This window comes from Loxodonta africana, chromosome 1 (assembly GCF_030014295.1).
Source record: "Loxodonta africana isolate mLoxAfr1 chromosome 1, mLoxAfr1.hap2, whole genome shotgun sequence".
Taxonomy (NCBI): domain Eukaryota; kingdom Metazoa; phylum Chordata; class Mammalia; order Proboscidea; family Elephantidae; genus Loxodonta; species Loxodonta africana.
In genome coordinates, this window is record NC_087342.1 from 76466061 (window position 1) to 76480072 (window position 14012).

The following is a 14012-nucleotide window of genomic DNA, read 5'->3' on the forward strand; positions in this document are numbered from 1 at the left end:
CAGGGTCACCCATGGAGGGCAGGTTTCAGCTGAGCTTCCAGACTAAGACAGACTAGGAAGAAGGACCTGGCAGTCTACTTCTGAAAAACATTAGCCAGTGAAAACCTTATAAATAGCAGCAAAACATTGTCTGATATAGTGCTGGAAGATGAGCCCCCCAGGTTGGAAGGCACGCAAAAGATGACTGGGGAAGAGCTGCCTCCTCAAAGTAGAGTCGACCTTAATGACGTGGATGGAGTAAAGCTTTCGGGACGTTCATTTGCTGACGTGGCTTGACTCTAAATGAGAAGAGAGAGCTGCAAACATCCATTAATAATCGAAATCTGGAATGTACAAAGTATGAATCTAGGAAAATTGGAAATGGTCAAAAATGAAATGGAACACATAAACATCAATATCCTAGGCATTAGTGAGCTGAAATGGGCTGGTATTGGCCATTTTGAATCAGACAATCATACAGTCTACCATGCTGGGAATGACAACTTGAAGAGGAATGGTGTTGCATTCATTGTCAAAAAGAACAGTTCAAGATGTATCCTGAAGTATAACACTGTCAGTGATAGGGTAATATCCATACACCTACAAGGAAGGCCACTTAATATGACTATTATTCAAATTTAAACACCAACCACTAGAGCCAAAGATGAAGAAATAGAAGATTTTTATTAGCTGCTGCAGTCTGAAATTGATCAAACATGAAATCAGGATGCATTCATAATTACTGGCAATTGGAATGTGAAAGTTGGAAACAAAGAAGAAGGATCAGTAGTTGGAAAATATGGCCTTGGGGATAGAAACAAAGCCGGAGATCGAATGATAGAATTTTGCAAGACCAACGACTTTTCCATTGCAAATACCTTATTTCACCAATGTAAACGGTGACTATACACATGGACCTCACCAGATGGAACACACAGAAATCAAATTGACGGCATCTGTAGAAAGAGACAATGCAAAAGCTCAATATCATCAGTCAGAACAAGGCCAGGGGACGACTGTGGAACAGACCATCAATTCCTCATATGCAAGTTCAAGCTGAAACTGAAGAAAATTATGGCAAGTCCACAAGAGTCAAAATATGACCTTGAGTATATCCCACTTGAATTTAGAGACCATCTGAAGAACAGATTTGGCGCATTGAACACTAGTGACTGAAGACCAGATGAATTGTGGAATGACATCAAGGACATCATATATGAAGAAAGCAAGAGGTCATTGAAAAGAAAGAAAAGACCAAGGTGGATGTCAGAGGTGACTCTGAAACTTGCTCTTGAATGTTGAGCAGCTAAAGCAAAAGGAAGAATTGGTGAAGTAAAAGAACTGAATAGAAGATTTCGAAGGGCATCTCGAGAAGACAAAGCAAAGTATTATAATCACATGTGCAAAGAGCTGGAGATAGAAAACCAAAAGGGAAGAACATGCCTGGCGTTTCTCAAGCTGAAACAACTGAAGAAAAAATTCAAGTCTCAAGTTGCAATAGTGAAGAATTCCATAGGGAAAATATTAAACGACCCAGAAAGGATGAAAAGAAGATGGAAGGAATACACAGAGTCATTATATCAAAAAGAATTAATTAGTCGATATTCAACCATTTCAAGAGGTGGCATAGGATCAAGAACCGATGGTACTGCAAGAAGAAGTCCAAAATGCTTTGAAAGAATTGGTGAAGAACAAGGCTCCAGGAATTGATGGACTATCAATTGAGATGTTTCAAAAAACAGATGTAGCACTGGAGTTGCTCACTCGTCTATGCCAAGAAATATGGAAGGCAGCTTTCTGGCCAACTGACTAGAAAAGATCCATATTTATCCCTATTCCCAAGAAAGGTGATCCAACCGAATGTGGAAATTATAGAACAACATCATTAATACCACACGCAAGGAAAATTTTGCTGAAGATCATTCAAAAACAGCTGCAGCAGTATATCGACATGGTACCGCCAGAAATTCAGGTCGGTTTCAGAAGAGGACGTGGAACCAGGGATATCATTGCTGATGTCAGATGGATCCTGGTTGAAAGCAGAGAATACCAGAAGGATGTTTACCTGTGTTTTATTGACTATGCAAAGGCATTCGACTATGTGGATCGTAACAAACTATGAATAACACTGCGAAGAATGGGAATTCCAGAACACTTAACTGTGCTCATGAGGAACCTTTACATAGATCAAGAGGCAGTTGTTCGGACAGAACAAGGGGATACTGATTGGTTTAAAGTTAGGGAAGGTGTGCGTAAGGGTTGTGTTCTTTCACCATACCTATTCAATCTGTATGCTGAACAAATAATATGAAAAGCTGGACTATATGGAGAAGAAAGGGGCATCAGTATTGGAGGAAGACTCATTAACAACCTATGTTATGCAGAGGACACAACCTTGCTGGCTGAAAGTGAAGAGGACTTGAAGCACTTACAAATGAAGATCAAAGACCACAGCCTTCAGTATGGATTACACTTCAACATAAAGAAAACAAAAAATCCTCACAACTGGACCAATGAGCAACACCATGATAAACGGAGAAAAGATTGAAGTTGTCAAGGATTTCATTTTACTTGGATCCACAATCAACAGCCATCGAAGCAGTAGTCAAGAAATCAAAAGATGCATTGCATTGGGTAAATCTGCTGCAAGGGACCTCTTTAAAGTTTTGAAAAGCAAAGATGTCATCTTGAAGACTAAGGTGTGCCTGACCCAAGCCATGGTATGTTCAATCGCACCACATGCACGAGAAAGTTGTACAATGAATAAAGAAGACCAAAGAAGAATTGAAGCCTTTGAATTGCAGTGCTGTCAAAAAATATTGAATGTACCATGGGCTGCCAAAAAACGAAGAAATCTGTTTTAGAAGAAGTACAACCAGAATGCTCCTTAAAAGCAAGGATGGTGGGACTGCATCTTACATACTTTGGACATGTCGTCAGGAGGGGTCAGTCCCTGGAGAAGGACATCATGCTTGGCAGAGTACAGGGTCAGCGGAAAAGAGGAAGACCCTTAACGAGGTGGATTGACACAGTGGCTGCAACAATGAGCTCAAGCATAACAACGATTGTAAGGATGGCTCAGGACCAGGCAGTGTTTCCTTCTGTTGTGCATAGGGTTGCTATGAGTCAAAATGACTCAATTGCACCTAACAACAACAACAGTGCTGATATGGATTTATTTTCTCTCAGCCCCAAATCATCCTTTTCCCTGCTTTGTGAAAATAAATCTGAGTCTTTAGTTTTCCTTTGCTTCCTAGCCCTGAGGATTTGCCTGGAGAGATTGCTGGCTAGATACTGCAGGAGAAAGAGGGCTTTGTTGCTTGACCTGTGGCTTCCCCAGTGCTCTTGCCCCTTGCATGGCTTTCTCATGCATCAGGTGCCACAGGGCTTTAAATTTCGTTCGAAAGACTCTGGAAACATTCCAGAATTCTCTAGTTCAGGTCTTTTCATTTGTCAGCTGTTTGGTTTGAGTTGCCTCTTTCTTTGCTATGCTTTGCTGTGAGATCGGTACAGAGTCGCTAGGCCGTTGGCAAGAGTATTCGGGGCTGGGTATCTTTGAGGCAAAAAGGGTTGCATTATGGACAGTGGGGAGAGAGTAAAGGCCAAGAAACCGAGAATGATGGTTTAGTGCTGGGGCGGGGGGCAGGATAGGGCGAGGCAGACAGGAGGAGCTGGTTAAGAGCATGAGGAGAGTTAAGTCCCCAAGAGCAAGAAAAAACCTCCGCTGTGGTGGGCTCCAAGGTTCAACTTTTAAGGAAGCCTAAGAAGAAATCGCCTCGAGGGCACTAGGTTTCTTTTTCGGGAGCAGGAACAAAACGAGATATTGTCAGAAGTGGGATTCGAACCCACGCCTCCATATGGAGACCAGAAACCCCGAGCGCGGGAAGCGAAAGCTTGAGTCTGGCGCCTTAGACCACTCGGCCATCCTGACACGTCCTCTAACCCCTTTACAGGATGGCAACCATAAAAAATGACTGAAAACTGATTCGTTCACAAAAGAGAAAAAGATGATTTCTAAAAGCAGGAAAGAATACATTTTACAGAGAACCTGGAACTTGCCTTGGACAACAGAATTAATGCAATCCTAAACCCTGGAGGCCACGCCACCCACCCCACGTCCCCTTTTCCCAATGACCCCACCCCCGCCTCGCCCGAGCCTGCCCCTGAAGACCCCGGAGTTACAAGACAGGCTTTAAGGAGTGGAGGACACGGGATGCAGATTTTATCCGCGCGGGGTTGAAACGGTCTTTCAACAGCTTTCTGCGATGCCCAAAGTATCTGTCTCCCACATTTTATTCTAAGAAGTTATATTAGTGGGGATTGGGCCTATGCTCGGGACTTAAATAATCCCTGTTCAATCCTGTTTTCGGCATTTTCACTTTTTCTGCAAGGGTACGCAGACGGCTTGAGCGTTTTCCATACTCTTCCAGTTTCCTTCCTTACTCACGCTCCCCTTCCACCCCAACCTCTTTTTCCCTTTCTTGTCTTCTCTGGCTGCCCTTTTCTTTCTCTCTCTCACTCAGTATACCGGTCTTCTATTCTCTCTGCCGGCCGTGAAAGAAAGGATGTCAAATGAAAATCAGAAAGTGTTTAAAAAGAAGTCGAAGAAGAAAATCGCCGTCGAGTCGTTTCCGACTCATAGTGACCTTATAGAATAGAGTAGAACTGCCTCATAGGGTTTCCAAGGAGCGCCTGGTGCTTTTGAACGGCTGACCTTTTGGATAGTAGCCATTGCACTTAAACACTATGCCGCCCGGGTTTCCAGGATGTGTGTATAGGATACATAATAAGAGAAGTATGAGACCATAGACAACAACAACAAAAAGATCTTTGTCTTGGTGTCAAATCTCTACATAGATGTTAGACAGATAGATAGGTAGACAGATAGATAGATAGATAGATAGGTAATAGATGATAGATATATTCCTACAGGTTTGTTTAATGTAAGAGGCATTCATTCAGTGTTCACTTTCCATCCTATCTCATAGGTAGGTCCCTAATTGATAGCTTAAGAGACTTCATTATCTGTGGACGATAATCTAAGTATTGTATGTAGGGATTTGAAAACAACTGATGAAAGATCCTAATTTCTGTCCCCAACGATCAGGGATAAGTTGTTTTATTCTGTTTCTTTCTGCTTTCCTCCCTACCCTAGCTCTCATGTGAAGAACCAAAATACTGTTTTGAAGGCAATGTAAACTAGTAGAAAATGTGAGGTCTTGAATTAGATGTAAGTGTACTTGCATTTACACTTTATTACTTTAAAAAGTACGATGTTTTATATTACTTTGGCCTTCTAGGGACTGTTTCTTCACCTTGTAAGTAATGGCAACCAAGTAGGAATGAATAGAAGGAAAGACTGAGAACAAAAGCAACATGATACATTTTTTTAAATAAACCTAACCATGCCAATAGGTGAGGAGTGGGTGTATTCTTAAAAATACACAAAAAAAAACCTTAATGTTTGAGGTTATCTTTTCTATTGGGCAAAATGGTACCACGACTGAACAAAATTGTTTGCATTGATGTGGACAAGTCATTCCCATTTATCTCAGAGCCATCACAAATTGGTTTGGAAAGAGAACAAGTTATGTTCCCTAACTTGGAGCAGTAACCGTTCTTTTCTTACATTCCCTAGGTCAGTCCTTTAATCATCTTAATGAGTTGATAGATGACCTAGGAATCTGGTGAAAATGCAGGTTTTTATTTAGTATATACACTGCACCTAAGACTCTCCTAGAGCTTTTTTAAAACACAGATTTCTGTACGTGACCCCCAGAGATACTGATTTAGTAAGTCTAGAGTATGTTCCAAGAACATTGCATTTTTAGTGGGCTCCTGGGTGCTGCTGATACTACTGGTGAATGGACCACCCTTTGAGTAACACAGCTCTAAACCAATACTTCTCACACTGTAATGTGCATAGGAGTTGGCCTCAATATTTTGCTAAAATGCAGATTCTCTTTCAGTAGATGTGAGTGTGTCTGGAGATTCTGTGCTTCTAACCATCTCCCTGGTGCTGTAGATGTTGCTGATACAGGGACCAGACTTGGAATAGAAAGCTCTCAATATTCCCAAATATTGCTGTACTTTGGAATCCCCAGCAGATCTTTTAAAAACTCTGATGCTTGAGTGGCATCCCATAGGAATTAAATCATATTGTCTGTGGGTGGGAGCCAGCAAACTGTTATTTTATAAATATCCTTAAGTGATTCCAAGGTGCAAAGTTTGGGAAGCATAGCTCTAGGCCATTTCTTTGTCCTTGGCTATTCTGTTTATGCTACTCGCGTGCTTACAGTTTTTACTTTATATAATTAAATAAAGTCTATTTTTATAGGGCAAAAATCCAACCATAATCTAGCATAGATCGTGTTTAACACCATCCACCATGTAACAAGAGTAAAGTAATTTTGCGTTTCTTCTCCGCGTTATGCAGCCACCACAGAATACCAAAACGTACTGTGAGAATGCTATGTTTTACATCTTAGGAAAGTATGGCTATTTTGCTTGGCACCTTCCATAGCTCTAATTTATTAAATCATCTGTTATTCATATGTAAAAAGGTCTTGGTGAAAAAAAATATATATATATATGTTCAGAAGTGATTAGAGACTAATTAACATAAATTATCTAAATATATTAGTAATTAAAATCTGTTGGCATGTATTATGTGCTGAATTTTGGAAAATCTTGATAATGTAAAAATAGAAACAAAAATTTGTTTCATTACTCTTTTAGGTGAAAAAATTTTTAATTATTTTTTTATTGTACTTTAAATGAAGGTTTACAAAACAAAGTAGTTTCTCAACAGCAAGTTAGTACACACAATGTTGTATGACATTGGTTAATACCATGACATGTCAACACTCTCCCTTCTAAACACTGGGTTCCCTATTACCAGCTTTCCCATTCCCTCCTGCCTTCCAGTCCCTGCCCCAGGGCTGGGGTGACTTTTTAGTCTTGTTTTGTTCCATGGGCCTTCAATCATTGGCTGAAGGGTGAACCTCAGGAGTGGCCTCATTAATGAGCTGAAAGGGTGTCCGGGGACCCTACTCTCAGAGTTTCTCCAACCTCTGTCAGGCCAGCAAGTCTGGTCTTGCTTTTTGAGTTAGAATTTTGTTCTACGTTTTTCTCCAGCTCTATTAGGGGCTCTCTATTGTGATCCCTGGCCAAGCAGTCAGTGGTGGTAGCCAGGCACCATCTAGTTGTACTGTACTCAATCTGGTGGAGGCCAAGTTAGATGTGGTCCCTTAGTCCTTGGGACTAATCTTTCCCTTGTATCTTTAGTTTTCTTCATTATTCCTTGCTCCCAAAGGGTTCAGATCAGTGGAGTATCCTAGGTGGCTGCTCACAGGCTTTTAAGACCCCAGATGCTACTCAGCAAAGTAGAACGTAGAACATTTTCTTCATAAACTATGTTATGCTAATTGAGCTAGATGTTCCCCATGACCATGGTCCCCACAGCCTTCGGCCCAGGGATTTGGACGTTCAGGGAGTTTGGAAGTGTCTATGGAACTACCATAAGCTTTCCTTGTACGGGTTGTGCTGGCTTCCCCAGTATTCTATGCTGTCTTACCGGTTGCCCAAGTTAGCACTTACCTATTGTCTATTAAGTGTTTTCCCATCCCCAACTCTCCCCTCCCCCATAACCATCAAAGACTGTTTCTTTTTGTATGCAAACCTGTTCATGAGTTTTTATAGTAGTGGTCTCATATAATATTTGTCCTTTTGTGAATGACTTATTTCACTTAACATAATGCCCTCCAGATTCATCCATGTTATGAGATGCTTCACAGATTCATCATTGTTCTTCATCATTGTGTAACACTGCATTGTGTGTATGTACCACAGTTTGTCTACTCATCTGTTGATGGGCATCTAGGCTGTTTCTATCTTTCTACTATTGTGAACAATGCTGCAGTAAACATGACTGTGCATATGTCTATTCGTGTGACAACTCTTATTTCTCTAGGATATATTCCTAAGAGTTGGATTGATGGATCATACAGTATTTTTATTTCTAGCTTTCTAAGGAAGTGTCATCCCATTTTCCAAAATGGTTGTATCATTTTGCATTTCCACCAGCAGTGCATGAGTTTGGATCTCCCCACAGCCTCTCCAACATTTGTTATTTCCTGTTTTATTGATTTGTGCCAATAACGGTGGGGTGAGACGGTATTGCATTGTGGTTTGGATTTGCATTTCTCTAATGGCTAGAGATCATGAGCATTTCCTCATCTGTCTGTTGGCTGTTTGAATATCTTTTTTGGTGAAGCGTCTGTTCATTTCCTTTGTCCATTTTTTAATTGGATTATTTGTCTTTTTGTTGTACAGGTGCTGGATTTTCTTGTAGATTTTGAAGAATAAACCTTTGTCTGATTTGTTATAGCCAAAATTTTTTTCCCAGTCTGTAGGTTCTCTTTTTACTCCTTTGACGAAGTCTTTTGATGAGCATAAGTGTTTAATTTCTAGAAGATTCCAGTTATCTCGCTTATCCTCTAGACCTTGTGTGTTGTTTGTTGTGGTTTGTATCCTGTTAATGCCATGTATTAGGGCCTCTAGTGTTGATCTTGTTTTTTCTTCTATGAACTTTGTAGTTTTTGGCTTTATATTTAGGTCTTTGATCCATTTTGAGTTAGTTTTTTTATATCGTGTGAGGTATAGGTCTTTTTTCATTTTTTCTGCTGATGGACTTCCAGATTTTACCAGTACTATTTTTTTTTTTTTTTTTTTTTTGCTAAAAAGGCTATCTTTTCCCCATTTGATGGGCTTTGGGCCATAGGTGACCATAGGGGGATAGATTTACATCTGTGTGCTCAATTCTGTTTCATTCGTCAATGTATCTGTCCTTGTAGCTGTTTCAGCTGTTTTGACTACCACAGCTGTATATTAGGTTCTGAGGTCAGGCAGTGGGAGTCCTCCTACTTCACTCTTCTTCTTCAATAGTGCTTTACTTATTCAGGGCTTCTTCCCTTTCCATATAATGTTAATGATAAGTTTTTCCATCTCTTTAAAGAATGTTGTTGATATTTGAATCGGTATTACATTGTATTCTTAAATCACTGTGGGTAGAGTTGTCATTTTCACAATGTTGAGTCTACCTATCCATGAGCGTAGTATGTTTTTCTATTTATGTAGATCTCTTTTGGTTCCTTGCAGTAGTGTTTTATAGTTTTCTTTGTATAGGTCTTCTATATCCCTGGTTAGATTTACTCCCACGTATTTGGGGAGGGGGTGGATGGTTATTATAAATGGTGTTGTTTTCCTGATTTACTTTTCATCCTTCTCTTTATTGGTATGTAGGAATCCAAATGATTCTTGTATACATCTACTTTGCTGAACCTTTCTATTAGTTCCAGTAGTTTTCCTGTGGAGCCTTTTTGGTTTTCTAGGTATAGTATCATATCACCCGCAAATAGGGATGGTTTAACTTCTTCATTACTAATTTGGATGCCCTTTATTTCTGTTTCTTGCCTTATTGCTCTAGCTAGGACTTTCAACACAATGTTAAATAGGAGTGGTGATTAAGAACATCCTTTTGGGTGAAATTTTAAAAGCCTCTGATGACTCCTGATATTAATACAATTACATTTTTTAATATAGCTATTGGCTTTTAAAAGCTGGGCTAATTCAATACTAAGATAATAAATGCATTTATCGATTTAAATGTCTTTTAAAAATAATTGTTTGACACTGAATTTATATGTCACTAGAAAGTAAATGGCATTTTTTTTTAGAAAGTAAACTCTTGGAAGGCAAGATTTCTTTTTTTAAATTCATTACAAAGGAATCAGGCAGATTTAACCAGTTCAAAGAAAATCCAAAGAACAGAGATGTTTACAGATGAGGACTATTGAAGCAAAGGTGAGAGTGGATACAAAGTTAACCTCTTGCACAGTAAACCAACCTAACCAGGAGGAGAGAAACTATATGTAGACAGCACAGAGTTTATACATCTATAGACATGAATTATTTTGTATTGCTATCAGTTTTTTAATATTTACACAGTTGGAAATTGAATCCGAATAGGTAGATAACCCAGAGAGGTATCTTCTAGAGAATGCATCATTTTCCACTGACCCAGGACTTTTTATCCTACAATGTTAAATTTTTACTTTTTTTTTCTTTCATCCCTATTTATTTATTTTTTATTGTGTTTTACATGAAAGTTTACAGCGCAAATTAGCTTCTTATTCAAAAACTTATACACATTGTTTTGTGACATTGGTTGAAATTCTAGCAATGTCAGCACTCCCCCTTTTTCAATTTACACCCAGGGTTCCCCATGTCCATTCCTCCAGATCTCCTGTCGCTTCCTGCCTTCTCATATTTGCTTTTGGGTAGGTGTTGCTCATTAGGTCTCCTATACTTCATTGAACTAAGAAGCACGTTCCTCACATGTGTTCTTGATTGCTCTGTAGGCCTGTCTGATCTTTGGCTAAAAGGTGGATTTAGGGAGTGGCTTTAGTTCTGTCTTAGCAGGGTGTCAGAGGGCCATAGTTTCAGGAGTGCTGATTAAATCTTTGTTCATTAAAAAACAATTACCATTATAAAAGATAAAAAAAAAAAGTCCTAGTGCCAATAAAACATTTGCTTTCTAACATCTAATTTCATGAACATTAACTTTTTTTTTCTCCTTTTTACAGTAGTTTCATCTTTTTATACTTGAGCTTGGACAGAATTGTTTCTGATTATTGGAAAACCAAATGCATGCTAGTTAGTATAATTTATAAAGGCAAAATTGGAAAAGTGTTAGCCTTCATCTCTTTCCACAAACCCGGGGCTACTGGAATTACAGTAATATAAAAATAATTTTTGTTTGTGGTTTTCAGTGAAAACGGTTTTTCCCAATAAAGGAAAGATACTGAAAGGGTTGTATTGGCAGGAATCAAAACAGATGAAAATACTGGAATACTAAAGTCATGTTAATGTAGACATTAAGCTGTGAGGATGGTTTCAATTCTTACATTCAATACAAGGCTCACATAAATTAAAAAGATACATCTACTTCTGGTAACCCTAAAAAGCAATATTTTAAAAATAAGTTCTACATAACAGAGGACCCCTGAGGGAGCAGGAGAACAGTGGGATGCAGACCCCAAATTCTCATAAAAAGACCAGACGTAATGGTCTGACTGAGACTAGAAGAATCCCGACGGTCATGGTCCCCAAACCTTCTGTTGGCCCAGGACAGGAGCCATTCCCGAAGACAACTCATCAGACATGAAAGAGACTGGACAATGGGTTGGAGAGAGACGCTGATGAAGAGTGAGCTACTTGTATCAGGTGGACACTTGAGACTGTTTTGGCATCTCCTGTCTGTAGGGGAGATGGGAGGGTAGAGAGGGTTAGAAACTGGCAAAGCCATCACGAAAAGAGAGAGTGGAAGGAGGGAGCAGGCTGACTCATTGGGAGGACAGTAAGTGGGAGTATGGAGTAAGGTGTTTATAAGCTTATATATGACAGACTGACTTGATTTGTAAACTTTCACTTAAAGCACAATAAAAATTATTTTAAAAAAAGCTCTAGAAAAAACATTAGCTATAAGTTATTAGTTGTCTTGCAATAAGGTTTAAAATACTCACAGTTTTACTATGGCTTCTGATAGGAATTAGAATCTATTTTCTAATATCCTGGGTTTTTAAAATAAGCTTTGGATTGGCATTTTATGGAAATGTTATATTAGCTTGGTTTCTACAGTGAAACAGAGGCAGAATGTAACATTTCCTTACCAAATGCTGGAATCAGTAAATATGGTTATAATATATCAGTATGTTAGACATCCTAACTAGAGTATGAGGTGGGAATGGTGGTGGGAAATGAAAACAAATGCTCAGCTAAAAGACAAATCTAGTGAAAACAGAAGAGTATGCATAAAAAAGCCTAATTGGGAAATCCATGTGTGAGATTCAATAAAAATATCATTTTTGTTTACTCAAAAGAGAATAATTTTTAATTCATTTTTGGAAATCAGTCAACTTCCTAGACATGATTGCTGCTTTGCTTTTGTCTCTTCTTCTAGGGATTGGACCTCAGCTTTATTGGTAGGCTAAACTCAGTGAAATTATCACCTGAGGGTAATAAGGTTCTAGGGACTGATTCACATTAAAAGGGGTCACAGGAGCCTGATGTTATAAATCAGAATACAATTTGTTAACTTGAAGGGGAGTTTATAACTTTTCAAGACTGGTATACATAGCCACATTTTAGGCCACCTTGATCCTGGTCATGAGTTTCTCTAGAGGGTGACTCAGTAGCGAGAAGGGGGTCTGGTGGCATACCATCAAAGGAAAAGAAAAAACTCTTAAGAGATATTTCATCTGGGTTATGATAAATCCTGATGAACTGGCCAAGGGTGTTTTTTTTTTTTTTTAATTTTGCTCTTTTTTGGTGGAAGTTTATAGCTCAAATGAGTTTTTCACTTAAAAATTTTATACACAAATTGTTTTGTGACATTAGTTACCATCCAAGGTTATTTTTTAAAGGAGATTCTTATATGTTGTTCTATATCATGTTGCAAGAGCCCAACAATTACAGCTAAATTATCTACCACATCTTTCAGGATACAGAGAATGATAAGATATAAAAAACAATGTAACATGCTTTATGCCATTCTGACTTCTTAACTCTTATTCTGTCTAATTTTCTTCCAATTAACAGACAATTATGAATCTCCTACCATGTGTTTAGCACTAGATGTGGCTCTGGAGAAAACACACATAGTTCCTGCCCTCAAGCGGTCAGGGTTTGAAGGAAGAGACAAACTGGTAAGACATGCAATTTCACTTCAGTTAGTACAGTGACAGAAGCATTTCAAGAAACTAAGGAAGATCAAAAACATAGAGTTTTTGACATTTATTGGATAGTTTAAAATAATCATACCACCTTTTCATGTACAAAACCCACGTTGGAAGCTCAGAGGTTTTGTTTTTGTTGTTGTTGGTTAGTTTTTTGTTCAGATATGTAAAAAGAAGCAAATAAGCAAAATTGTATCCACCTAAGTTATAATTTCTTCTCTGTCTTCCTATCTCTTTTTTCCCTCATATATAACATCTATTTATGGTTCAGAATTCTGCTCCGTTATCCCTGCTCTCTGAATTCCTTCGTATCTGAGGGTGGATTCTCTAGAGAAGCAAAACCAGTAAAGCATATAAAAATTATTATAGAGACTGAAACATTTCTATCAAGGAAATGGCTCACACAATTGTAGAGGCTGTATCGTCTCAATTCTGTGGGTCAGGAAAGAGTATTCTCCTGATTCACGAAGCCTCAGGTGCTGGAGAGCCCAAGATCAGCAGGCCAGAAGCAGATTTGTTGCTGACAGACTGTGAAGATCAATGAATCCCAAGATCAGCATGCAAGACAGCAGGTAAGCTGCTAACTCAAGCCCCAAGAACTGAAGGTCAAATGAACAGCAGCCAGCTGCATGATCCACAAGGAGAAAAAGCCCCCCAGCCTTGCCAGAATGTCCACCCGCACTCAGTGTAGCTGACATGCCCAAGGAAGCTCCCCTTAAACTGACTGGTTACTCACAGCAGATCCCATCATGGGGGTGATCATCCATTAAATCTCAACAAGGAAGTGATCGCAACATTATACGACTACAAAAACATGAGACTCATGGCCCAGCCAAATTGACAAACAATCTTAACCATCACAGTCTGCCACTTGTCACCTTGGCACCTGTACACATCTTCTTAAACCATACATAATTTCTGAATAAAGACAATTATCAACTCATACTTGGGCCTAAAATGATGGAATGAACATACATACAACTGAAAATGCAATAACCCTCTTTATATCTTATAGTCTGCACCTGGTCATGTGGCTGTAACTGGTATTTACAGCTACATTCTTCCATCATCCATTCCCTATTCCCTTTTCCTTCAGCAAGCACCTCAGCTGACTGTGGTTCTTTGTCCGATGGGGTGACCTAAACCTTCATTCTTGAAGGGTCGGGGCCATTATTAGTCATGTTGGAATTGGGTTGCTGTAATTTTCCATTGACTTTAATCACAAGGCATGGTAGT

The 14012-nt window shown here is 39.1% G+C and overlaps 1 non-coding gene across 1 annotated transcript; it reads right to left on the reverse strand.

Moving 5' to 3' along the window:
• Nucleotides 1-3803: 3803 nt before the first annotated feature.
• Nucleotides 3804-3910, reverse strand: TRNAL-CAA (transfer RNA leucine (anticodon CAA)). The gene is made up of 2 exons: nucleotides 3873-3910; nucleotides 3804-3849 (listed from the first exon to the last, which is right to left on the reverse strand). It is a non-coding gene; the product is annotated as a tRNA-Leu (tRNA).
• Nucleotides 3911-14012: the final 10102 nt, after the last annotated feature.